We start from the raw sequence: 13340 nt of genomic DNA on the forward strand, positions 1-13340 counted from the left end.
ACCTCACCATGTTAATCGAACCGAGGCTAGTCAAGACCTCGACCGACTTTACTATGCGAGACGTCCTCCGTTGACTCTCCGTCAACTGTTGCAACTTTATTAGATTAGGTCTCCCCACGACCTCATTCACAAGATGGTCAAAATGCTTCCCTAGTATTCTTGACATAAAATAGTCATTTAAAAACATGCCATAAATACAGTTTCTATAAAACGAACTCTTGTCTTTCCACATTGTTCCATCATCAATCCACATTATTTAATTCCACAACCATTTCATAAGTATTCCTATTCTCATCCAATCACATCATGTTCATCTCATCACATCTTTCCACAATTTATCCTCATCAGATCTCATCCACTCGCATCTACCCATATCCACATCTCATCACATCACATTCATTCACATCTCATCCATTCAGAACACATCACATTCACTCACATCACATCTCACATTCACTCACATCACATCTCACATTCACTCACATCACATCTCATTCATTTTACCTCACATCTCATTCATTCACATCTATCCCGATTCACATCCCATCACATCACATCACATTCACATCTATCCCGATTCACATCCCATCACATCACATCACATTCACATCTATCCCGATTCACATCCCATCACATCACATTCATTCATATCCATCACATTCATTCTCATCACCAATTATATCACATCACTTCTATCCACATCATATCTCATTCATACACATCTCATCTCATTCATCCACATCCATCTAACCGTTCATATGTACGACTTCTCACATCTATCTATACATTCATATCTATCTCTTCACATCCACATATATTCATGACACATCACATCTCTTTGCATCACATCACATTCTTTCACATACACATCTATATCCATTCTTTCACATACATCCACATCCATTCTTTAACATACTCATTCGCATCCATTCTTCACATACACATTCACATACATTCTTCACTTATACATTTACATCCATTTTCATCACATATCACCCACTCATATCCCATAACATTCATTTACATCCTGCTTCACATGACATCACATCTCATCCATCCATTCATTCACATCTATATCTGATTCACATCTATTCACATCACATCCATCCATTCACATCTATCTTATCTGATTTTCATCACATCTCATTACATCTATTCACCTCACATCTCATCACCTCTATTCACATCACATCCATCCATCCATTCACATCACATCTATTCACCTCACAACTCATCACCTCTATTCACATCATATCCATCCATCCATTCACATCTATCTAATTCACATCACATCTATTCACCTCACATCTCATCACCTCTATTCACATCACATTCATCCATCCATTCACATCTATCTAATTCATATCACATCTCATCACATCTATTCACCTCACATCTTATCACCTCTATTCACATCACATCCATCCATCCATTCACATCACATCTATTCACCTCACATCTCATTACCTCTATTCACATCACATCCATCCATCCATTCACATCTATCTGATTCACATCACATCTTTTCACCTCACATCTCATCACCTCTATTCACATCTCGTCACCTCACATCTTTTCACCTCACATCTCGTCACCTCTATTCACATCCATCCATCCATTCACATCTATCTAATTCACATCACATCTATTCACCTCACATCTCATCACCTCTATTCACATCACATCCATCCATTCATTCACATCTATCTGATTCACATCACATCTATTCACCTCACATCTCATCACCTCTATTCACATTACATCCATCCATTCATTCACATCTATCTGATAGAATTTAAACATAGAATTTAAGAGAATTCTAATTTTCATATAAAGATTCTTTACGCATCTATTTATGCATAAAATCAATTTTAATGAGAATCACACTTTTAAAAGAAAAATAAATCCTTTATGCATCTTTCTATGCATAAAATCATTTTTAATGAGAATAACACTTTTGAAATAAAAATAAATCCTTTATGCATCTTTCTATGCATAAAATCAATTTTAATGAGAATAACACTTTTGAAATAAAAATAAATCCTTTATGCATCTTTCTATGCATAAAATTAATTTTAATAAGAATAACACCTTTGAAATAAAAATAAATCCTTTATGCATCTTTCTATGCATAAAATCAATTTTAATAAGAATAACACCTTTGAAATAAAAATAAATCCTTTATGCATCTTTCTATGCATGAAATCAATTTTAATGAGAATAACACCTTTGAAATAAGAATAAATCCTTTATGCATCTTTCTATACATAAAATCAATTTTAATGAGATTAACACTTTTGAATATAAAACTAAATCCTTTATGCATCTTTCTATGCATAAAAATCAATTGTAATGAGAATAAAACTTTTGTATATAAAAATAAATCCTTTATGCATCTTTCTCACCATAGAAATTAAATTCAATGAAAACAACACTTTTATAACAAAGATTTCCATTATGCATCTTTCTATGCATAGAAATTAAATTCAATGAAAATAACACTTTTATAATAAAAATTTCCATTATGCATCTTTCTATGCATAGAAATTAAATTCAATAAAAACAACACTTTTATAATAAAAATTTCCATTATGCATCTTTCTATGCATAGAAATTAAATTCAATGAAAACAACACTTTTATAATAAAAATTTCCATTATACATCTTTCTATGCATAGAATTTAATTTTAATAATTACTATCAGTAATATCCATGCATATTCTAGGATAAAGAAAGGCTGAATTGTAAGGAAGAGAAGGGGATGGCCTTTTCATCAAGGCATAGCATCAGAATTTACTTTAATCAACTATAAAAAACAAGAAGATCAAGAAAACCATAGATTTAAAATGAAAAAGTAAGAAGAATTCAGCTTACATAGAGTTTGTAAGCTTTTCTTTGGTTTGAGGGATTGAGGGTTCTACTCTTGTTTGGATCAAGAGTGGCCACCAATTACTTTGGAGAGGATTAAGCCAAAAACAATTGAATTATCAAGAAAATTCAATGTAATTGGCTCTGGTATAGGAGTAGAGTAATAGTGCATAAAGACTATTAACCTTTTCCAAAGGGGGAGGCTTCTATTTATAGGAAAAAATGAGCCTCTAACCAAGAAAATTGATTCTAGAATTTTTCAGATCAGTTTGGTCAAATTTTTACCATTTTTGGGTCAGTTTAGCTTACTTTTTTGGATCTAGTTAAAATAGGAGAGAGGAGAGATGAAAATGTCTCATTATTTATGAGTTTAAAACTCCTCCACACATGTGAAATAGGTGCCTCCTTCATGAGGGGAGATCCCCACATTGAGGTGTCAAAAATGCATTATTTTCTCTTAATATCTTCTTTTTTGACTAATAAACCTTGTCCTTAGTCAACTCTTCATCTTATGTGAGCATTTACTCATTTTTGGGGGATTTTCTTTTATTCTTCAATTTATCTCCTCTCTACATTTGGATTAATCTTATTGTTCCATAGGAACCTTAATTGGACCATAATTCAAAAATTTCTGAAAATCTAGACCCTTAGGCTAAGGTCCTTTTTACCTATTTTCAATTAATTCGAATTGCACATTGGAAAGTTCTTTTTGAATTTCTGTCTCAAAGGAAACCATTTTAGACACTAGGAGGATTTTTATATCCAAAAATATCTCAATTTTGAATTATCACTCTCTAAATATTTTCTCTCTCTAGGCCAAAACAGGATCTTTCTTTTATTTCAGAGAGGTGGTCACATTGGCTCGCCCATTTATATCAGGCTTAGGGTCTAGCATAGAACCACGCAAGGAGGGTCGCTCTTCTATTGTGGACTTCATCAGAGAGAGACCGTGAATTAGCCGCTATCCATAGGAGTGCTAGAGACACACCATATACTTTACATATTGTGTGAGACTTGGAAAACACGATGCCCTCTCTCTCTCTCTCTCTCTCTCTCTCACTCTCTCTCTTTGTAACTCTCTCACTATTTAACTCTCTTAGTCTACCTAACTCTCTCTATTTCTCTCTCTCTCTCTCTCTCTCTCTCTCTCTCTACCTGCTCTACTTCTCTAAGTCACTTTCTAACTCCCTTTCTTTCTCTTTATAACCCCTCTCTCTCTCTCTCTCTCTCTCTCTCTCTCTCTCTCTCTCTCTCTCTCTTACTTTCTAGCCCTCTCACTCTCTAACCCTATAATCTATTATATAGAAGAGAAGAAAAGAAGACAGGAGAAGAGAAGAAAGGGGGAGATGCCACGTGGTACAGTTTCCCTTTCTTCTGTGTGTGTGTGTGTGTGTGTGTGTGTGTCATGAAACAAAAGAAAAAACCTTTTTTAAACTAATTCTACTCTCTCTCTCTCTCTCTCTCTCTCTCTCTCTCTCTCTCTCTCTCCCCCTTCTCCTCTCATTTGCCCTCTCTCTCTCTCTTTTCCACCGTTCTCTCTCTCTCTCTCTCTCTCTCTCTCTCTCTCTCTCTCTCTCTCTCTCTCTCTCTCTCTCTCTCTCTCTCTCTCTCTCTCTCTCTCTCTCTCTCTCTCTCTTTCTCTCTCTCTCTCTCTCTCTCTCTTCCTTCTTCTCTTTTGTTCTCCCCTCAAAAAAGGCTTATTTGTTTTCCCATTAATAACAAAAATAAATAACTTTAAAAAAACTAATTCTACTATTCTTGTCTCTCTCTCTAGCTTTCTAACTCTCTTGCTCTCTCTCTCTCTCTCTCTCTCTCTCTCTCTCTCTCTCTCTCTCTCTTCTCTCTCTCTCTCTCTATTTTATAAAAAACTAAATCTCCTCTCTCCTCTCTCTCTCTCTCTTTCTCTCATCCTTCTCCTCTCATTTTTCCCCTCAAGAAAGGCTCATTTTATTTTACCATTTAAAACAAAACAAAATATCTTTCTTTGGAAAGTGCTCTCTTTCTCTAACTCTCTAACTCTCTGTTAATCTCTAACTCTCTCTTAATCTCTCTAGCTCTCTCCCACTCTCTAGCTCTCTAGATCTCTCTCACCCTCTCTCTCTCTCTCTCTCTCTCTCTCTCTCTCTCTCTCTCTCTCTAACTCTAACTCTCTTTCTATATCTCTCTCTCGCTCTCTCACTCTCTAACACTCTCTCTAAATCTCTCTCTCTCTCTCTCTCTCTCTCTCTCTCTCTCTCACACACACACACACACACACACACTCTTTCTAACTTTGTCTCTCTTTAACTCTCTAACTCTCTAACTTTGTTTCTGTTTAACTCTCGAACTCTCTAACGCTTTCTTTTTAACTATCTCTCTTTCTTACTTTCCCTCTATAACTATGTAACTCGCAAACTCTCTCTCTCTCTCTCTCTCTCTCTCTCTCTCTCTCTCTCTCTCTCTCTCTCTCTCTCTCTCTCTAAATCTATAAGTCTCTAATTTTGTAAAATTCTACGGGATAAAAAACCAAGACCCACCAATAACATCAAAATAGGCCAATCCTAGGTGAAACATTTCATTGATGCAAACGTTAATTTTTCTCTATGTATCACAACATGATCAACAGGGTTCTAGCACAAGGGATTTTAGGGTTGTTGGTTTTGGAGGAAAAACTAGAAATCTAGCGGACAAGAAGCTGCTTGAAAGTCTGACAAGGTCAGTTGGGATCAAACAAGAGTGAGTATAGCAGTTCGCTGGGGTCAGATAAGGTCAACACTGCAGATCAGAGGAGGTCAACTTAGGTGTTAGGACTGAAGATCAAAATTGTTGAGAGTCAAGTTTGACCCAAACAGAAAGTTTGATGGGTTAGCTCATTCAGACTGAGGGAGTTTAGGTGGCTTCTTGCATCATCAGAGGGTTAGAGGATACCTACAGGGCTACTTGATATCTTGAGCTGGATGTTTTGAGTAATTTGGATTCTACAGAGGCCGGAGTCCTTTTGCTCTTCCCAATGTCTTTAGTTTTTTCTTCTTATACAAGACATAATTTTATTCAAATTAAAATGTAGATGTTTACTTATCAATTTGAAGGAGATCTACTTTTTACCCAAATGAAAGTGTTTTTTCAAATTGTCTATTTCAAGCACGCACACACACACATAGACACACAGTTTTCTATATGTTGGTATTTACACATAAGAAGAGTTTAGAAGATTTTCCTTTTAATGGGTGAGTGGTATTTACTTAGAATGTCATTGACAAGGAGAACATTTATCTTTATATTTGGTTACAGGCAAGAAATCCTAGGTAATGGTTATCTAAATTAGTAATTATGGTTCTCATTGTTTTCTATCCTCTAATTAATCTTTATTGTTCATATTATAGATCCTCCTTGGGAGGGGCAAGAAAGTGTGATGAAAAGAAGTAAAGTGTTATATATATATATATATATATATATATATATATATATATATATATATATATGCCACTTACTTATGAACTTAGAGATAGGTAGAGAGAGTGAGAGAGAGAGAGAGAGAGTTTTCTATGTGTTGATTGACATATGAGATAATTTTAATAGGTTTTTCTATTTAATGAACACTAAGGATGTCATCGACAAGGAGAATGTTCACATTTATATTTGGTGAGGGATAACAAATCCAAGCTATTAATTAATCATTCTTTCAAATTATTTGCTACAATATGGTTCTCATTGTTTTCTATAAGCTAATAATGCTTTTGTTTGTATATTATAGATCCTCTTATGTGGGAAGGGAAAGAAAGTGCATCACGTTAATTGATCTCTTAGAGTGTACAGGTATTTTATGGTATGGAAACCTACATTCTACACATTTATTTTATGGTATATGTAAACTTTTTGTGTTTTTATTTGAGTGATTTATCTTTAGAATAGGGAAGATCTTTATTCTTTTTGAACCAAGATTGTTGCTAGGGTTGTATGGATGAGACCTTTGGACAGAAAGATTTGGCATCCTTGGACTCTACAATCCAACCTGCAGATCATCGTTGATCAGCTCCATGTTATTGTCATGTTTATGGACTACCGAGGGCTTGCAAATATAGATCTTCATCAATATCCCTTTGGATTCAAGATTTATAGTCCTATCACGCCCCCCCTATACATACACCTCTCTTAGCTCAGAGGAATGTTTAAATTTTAGTAATTTTTTATATCCTAAACATTAAAGCCTTACACTAATTCTTTTGAAATATTGGTTGGGTAGGTCCACATGATGACTACACACTTGCAAGGAGAAGGCACCCGCTTGTGCAAAGACTCTTCTGAAGGTTTTCCACAACACTTCTCTTAAAGAGATAAAGAAAAGCAAAGAGTAATATATATATGAGTTAGAAATTTATTTACGTCCAGGTCAATGATGCTGGAGCTCTATGGAGTGTTTTGTGCTATTTAAGAACTTGACACTATTGGCATTTTAATGTGGCTCATGAGGAAGGATATTTTTAGTTATGAATAATTTTTTGGTGACACTTTTTTTTAGGATGATTTATTCAAGCAATCATATTAGTGACATCAAGATAACAAATATGTAACACTTGAGTATAAATTTTGTTGTGGAGGTTGTTCTTGCTCAATTGTTCATAAGTTTGTGCAAAGATGAGTAGTTGATAGAGGAAAACAAGTATTCTACTTATATAGCGTCTCATTCAATTCACTTGAATAATGTTTATGTACCTATGTAGGCATATGTGTTTTTATACATGTAAGAATATCTCTTGCGAGGGAAAATATGTGACAGGTTTTTTGTGCCCTATGAAGTTGTGATGGATAGGAAGATGTAATGTACATATGTTGGTTTAAAATGAGCTTTTGTTAGCCAAGATGGTCGACATAGTTTGAAATCAATCTAATCAATCGGGGCATATGGGTAAGCCATACACTTGTTGAAAGTGAAGCTCTTTGTGAATACGCGAGGAGACCCAGAAGAACAAAGGCAATTAAAAAAAGGAGAAAGAGAATGGGGAGATCGAGGGCATCAACAAGCGACAATTTCTTTTTAGGAAGAAAAGAAGACATAGTTTTCATTTGAGTTTTATAAAAGCAGGTTTCAGGACAAGGACATGAGAGAGTAGAGGGAGAGACGCAGAGGGAAGGGAGAGTAGAGAGGAAGAAGAGCTCAGAGTGAGAAGTTTTTCAGAGTACTGTGAGGAGAAAGTAAGTGAGTCAGAGGATCGGCCTCCTGAAGCATCCAGGAGGTAAGCCAGGATCTTTGTGGAAACCTTTGTTGGAACTTGGTGCTAGCGAGGACATACTCAACTACAAATTGTGTTTGAAGAAGACGACTAAGAAAGTGAGTGAAAGAGAGAGATAAATTTATAGAAGTTGGATGTAGAATCCAACAAAAGGGTTTGAAGCTGTGGAGATTAAGATGAAGATTTAGAGAGCTGCTACAAAAGAAGCTACCTGCATAGGTTCTCTCTGTTTTTATGTTTTTGTTTCTTTTTTGAGCTTAGAGTCTCAGGGCTATTAAGACTAGTTTTCATCTTGCAAATATGAAGAAAACAGAGTGCTTGGGTTTGAACCTTGTGAGTAGATGGTTGACTTTTGTGATATAGGGTTTTGATTATGGTGGCTATGGTGTTTTGATTGAGATTGCTGATTATGGTGGCTATGGTGTTTTGATTGAGATTGCTGATTATGGTGGCTATGGTGTTTTGATTGAGATTGCTGAGAAGATCAATTGTGAGGGATGTCTAAGTTAGTGCTGAGAGTTGGCTGACACGGGATAGGGTCAGTTGAAGGTTAATAGGTCAGCAGTGTGGTTAGTTAGTATCATAGGCTGAGTGTTAGGATAAGTTAGGGGGAGGTGTAGAAGGGTAGAAATAATATTTTTGAGCTCAGATAAAGTCAGTTAGGGTCAATTATCATAGCTAGAAGTTTGTCAAACTCATACAAAGATTGGTGAGCTGGAGCTCAGATGATGTTAGATAAGGGTCTCTAGTGTTGAATATTTGTGGAATCTAAGTTGTTTTAGGCATTAGAAGCGTTAGAGGACATAGAAGTGAGAAGGTTTGAAGTCAGCTAAATCGGGGCTAAATCAGGCAGTCAGCTGACTCAAGATAGAGCCAACTGAGGTTAATTGAGATAATTAGCAGGGTTCTGGTGCAAGGGATTTAAGGGTTTTGGTTCTCGAGGAAAAACAAGAAGTCTAGAGGACAAGAAGCTGCCTGAAATTCTGATAAGGCCAGCCGAAATCAGACAGGAGTTAGCAGAGCAGCGGTTGGGTGGGGTAAGATAAAAGAGGATGTCAACTCAGGTATTAGGCCTAAAGATCAAGGTTGTTGAGAGTCAAGTTTGACTAGACAAATATTTTTATGGGTCAGCTCCATTCATACCGAGGGAGTTTGGGTGGCTGATTGCATCAGTAGAGGGTCAGAGAAGCTACAGGGCTACTCGGTGTCTTGAGTTGGATGTTTTGAGTAATTTGGATGCTATGGAGGCTGGAGTCTTTTTGCTCTTCCCAACATCTTTAGTTTTTTCTTCTAATATGAGACATAATTTTATTTAAAATCTAGATGTTTACCTATCAATTTGAAGGAGATCTACTTTTTACTCAAATTAAAGTGCTTTTTCAAATTGTTTATTTCAAGCGCACGTGCACGCACACACACACACACACACACACACTCACACACACATATAGAGAGAGATAAATGAAATGAAATGAAATGATATATTAACGTCTCTAAGAGGCCATCATGGCCTATGGGACCAAAACTAAGAGTGCATTTGAAGTTGGTGTCTCATCAAAGAGAACAACCAAATGAAACTGAAAAGTACAATAAACTGACTATCTTACAGTTATAGGAACTGTAAATAAGACTCCTAGATGATACTGAGTACAAAATACTAGAAAATGTATATCAAGTAGATCCATGTATGCTGATCAGTTGAAGTGCATCCCTCTCCTTAGATCAAATATCTCCAGGTCCATGGGGCTGTCTAGAATGAAGAGGTCATAGAAGCAAGGTAGGCACCTCCGATTTCGAGGAGCAATAATGGCTCTAATCTAGCGATGGTGGTGAGGATGTCGTGTCAGGATCCTGGTGGTGGGCGTGGCCGATGAGCACGACATAAGACAATTGCTCTATTAGTGGTGGCTCCCTCAGAGCGTGGTTGGTGCCCTGATGGCCCGATGGAGGAGGTATCAGGAGGTGTGTGGGCTCGGCTGCTAGTGCTGGTGCTAGTGCTGGTGCCGAAGAAATCTTTCAGGATCCTCTTTCTAGGTACATCATGGCTCGATCTCCTGTCTGCCAACAAGAGGGTCTCTCTGTGTCTCTTGAGCTCAAGTAGAAACAATCCCAGGCATCCCTGATCCTCAAACTCCATGACCCGCGTAATGGCCCAAAACCCTCTCGGAAGAGGCAGTGATATCTCCCTCGGATCTCATAATATAATGTACATTGGAAAATATAGTGCTCCTCTATCTGTGCCTCTCCTCCTGGTAGCATAGCTGACAAATGCGATCACCTGAGATCTGATGCACATATCATCCTGTCTCAATCCGTAGCTGGTGTGATGAGGTTCTGATCCGTAAAATGGCACAACGTATCCCATGTGATAGGTGTACATCCATGCACACCGGGTGGGTGATAAAATCATCTCGTGAACAGGTGTAGAAAGTGTCCCTTTTGTAATGAGCCATTTTCATGCCTACTAAGGGCTCAAGGGGACTAGTCCATGTCCTCTTTGTGTCCACCACTCTAACGATATCCATCCTAATCACACAATTCTTCTCTGAGCGGGTGAGATCCAAAAATGGACAATCCATGCTATACTGAAAGGGTGGTAGTTCCTCTATCCACAAACCATGTAGGTCAAACCACGATCTCATCTAAGCATACCAGCAATGAGTATCTCAATCCTCTACCAACTGTATGGATAAGGTCAATGCCAATCAGGAGTACCTCTACCGAGTGAGCTCCCATAGCTGTTGTAAAAAGGTAACTACCTAGAATAGGGCCTCGGTTACTACTGGTATGGCACCCAGCTCAGCCCGAACAATCTCATGTGCTACTGATGATTTTCTTCAAATCATGCAAAAAATTATCATAATTAGTGGGCTCTCCATTTTCCTCCATCCCATAAGAGAGAGAGAGAGAGAGAGAGAGAGAGAGAGAGAGAGAGAGAGAGAGAGAGAGAGAGAGAGTTTTCTACATGTTGACATAAAAGATTTTCCTTTTAATGGTGAGTTAATATCACTCACCATTAAAAGGAAAATATTGTATGGGCAATCATCTTAAGAGAGAGAGAGAGAGAGAGAGAGAGAGAGAGAGAGTTTAAAAGATTTTCCATTTAATGGTGAGTGATATTACTTAGAATGTCATTGACAAGGAGAACATTTACCTTTATATTTGGTGACTAGCAAGATATACCAGGTAATGATTATCTAAATTAGTAATTATGGTTCTCATTGTTTTCTATTCTCTAATCAATCGTTATTGTTCATATTATAGATCCTCCTCCTTAGGAGGGGCAAGCAAGTGTGATGAAAAGAAGTAAAGTGTAATATATATATATGCGCTTATGTATGAACTTAGAGAGAGAGAGAGAGAGAGAGAGAGAGAGAGAGTATTCTATGTGTTGATTAACATATGAGCAAATTTTAGGAGGATTTTCTATTTAACAAACACTGAGGATGTCATCGACAAGGAGAATGTTCACATTTATATTTGGAGAGGGACAACAAATCCAAGGTATTAATTAATCCAATTAATCATTCTTTCATATTATTTGCTACAAGATGGCTCTCATTGTTTTTTATAAGTTAATAATCCTTATTTTTTATATATTATAGATCCTCCTATATGTGGGAAGAGCAAGCAAGTGCATCACTATTAATCGATCTCTTAGAGTGGACATGTATTTTATGATATGGAAACTTATATTCCACACATTTATTTTGAGGTATACGTATACTTTTTGGTGTTTTTTTTAAGTGATTTATTTTTGGAACAGGGAATATCTTTATTCTTTTGAACCAAGATTGTTGCTAGCTTTGTATGGACGAGACCTTTGGACAGAAAGATTTCACTATAATAGAATGAGGGTTTTGTTGAAATTAGGGTTGCAGGAAAGCACACAAAGCTTGAAGAAGAAGACGCAAGAATGCACACAAACAACACACAGTGTATTAGATTGTGTCAATGTACAAAGATAAGTTAGCCCTAGAATAATGGGCGTATATATAAGCCGGGGGAAAAGACCTCCTAAAGAGGGAAAAAGTACCCCGGCGGTCCTAAGTGTGTTCACACACATCACTGCCTATATATATGGCAATAAATCCCCCTTGGGAGTGATGGTGTGAATGAGAGCTGGCACTCATGTATAGGGAAGTGCCATGCCCGAAATAGACAGTCCACAAAGGGGAGCAAGCCCAAAGCTTTGCGAAAAGCTTCAAACTTCTCACGAGGAAGCACCTTTGTGAAAACATCGACGAGGTTGTTCTGTGTTGGCACATATGCCAAGCTGATCTCTCCTACTGAGAGTCTCTCCCTGACATAGTGATAATGCACCTCAATGTGCTTTGTGCGAGCATGAAAAACTGGGTTTCACGCTCTGACTGTCAGTGTAGATAGAGGTGGCAGACTCCTGTCCAACACCCAAGTCAGCCATAAGCCGTCTGAGCCACACACACTCAACCGTAGCTGTGAAAGCTCCCCTGTACTCAGCTTCACAACTAGAAGTGGCCACAGTAGGTTGCTTCTTACTCAACCAAGATATACATGAGCTACCGAGCATGAAACAAAAACCACTTGTGGACACTCTTGTGTCATAGCAACCAGCCCAATCTGAGTCCGAAAAGGCATGTAAATCTGGCGGCAACGATCCCCCCTTGGGATAAAACAACCCAAGATGTATGGTGCCACTTAAGTAGCGAAAGATGCGTTGAACTGCCTTCCACCTGTGAGACTGCAAACTCAATGTCCGAGCTCGTAATGCATACATAAATGAGGCAACCAACAGCTGTCTGATAGAGTGTGACATCAAAGTGATCTCCAACATCATGAAGACTCAACTTCAAACCTGTCTCCATTGGAGTAGCAATAGGCTTGCAGTCTTCAAGGCCAAATCTCTGCAACAATGTCTCAATATACTTTGTCTGACATAAAGCAATACCTCCATCACACTGCTTAAATTGTATCCCCAAATAATGATGCAAATGCCCCAAATCTGATATCTCAAAAGAGGCATTCGAACCAGCCTTAAAATCAGCAATATAACTCTCATTTGGTCCTGTAAGCAGCATGTCATCGACATAGAGAGAAATGATTAGATGTACATCATCCACACATTTAATATACAAAGTGCTTTCTGTTGGACTATTCTAAAAACCATGTGCAGTCAAGTATGCATGTATCTTTTCATACCAAGCTCGTGGAGCTTGCTTTAAACCATATAAAGCCTTTTTCAACCTGCGCACTTTGTTTTCCTGCGCCCTCTTTGAACAAAAC

This window comes from Cibotium barometz, chromosome 21 (genome assembly GCF_041138505.1).
Source record: "Cibotium barometz isolate CiBa-2024 chromosome 21, ASM4113850v1, whole genome shotgun sequence".
NCBI lineage: Eukaryota > Viridiplantae > Streptophyta > Polypodiopsida > Cyatheales > Cibotiaceae > Cibotium > Cibotium barometz.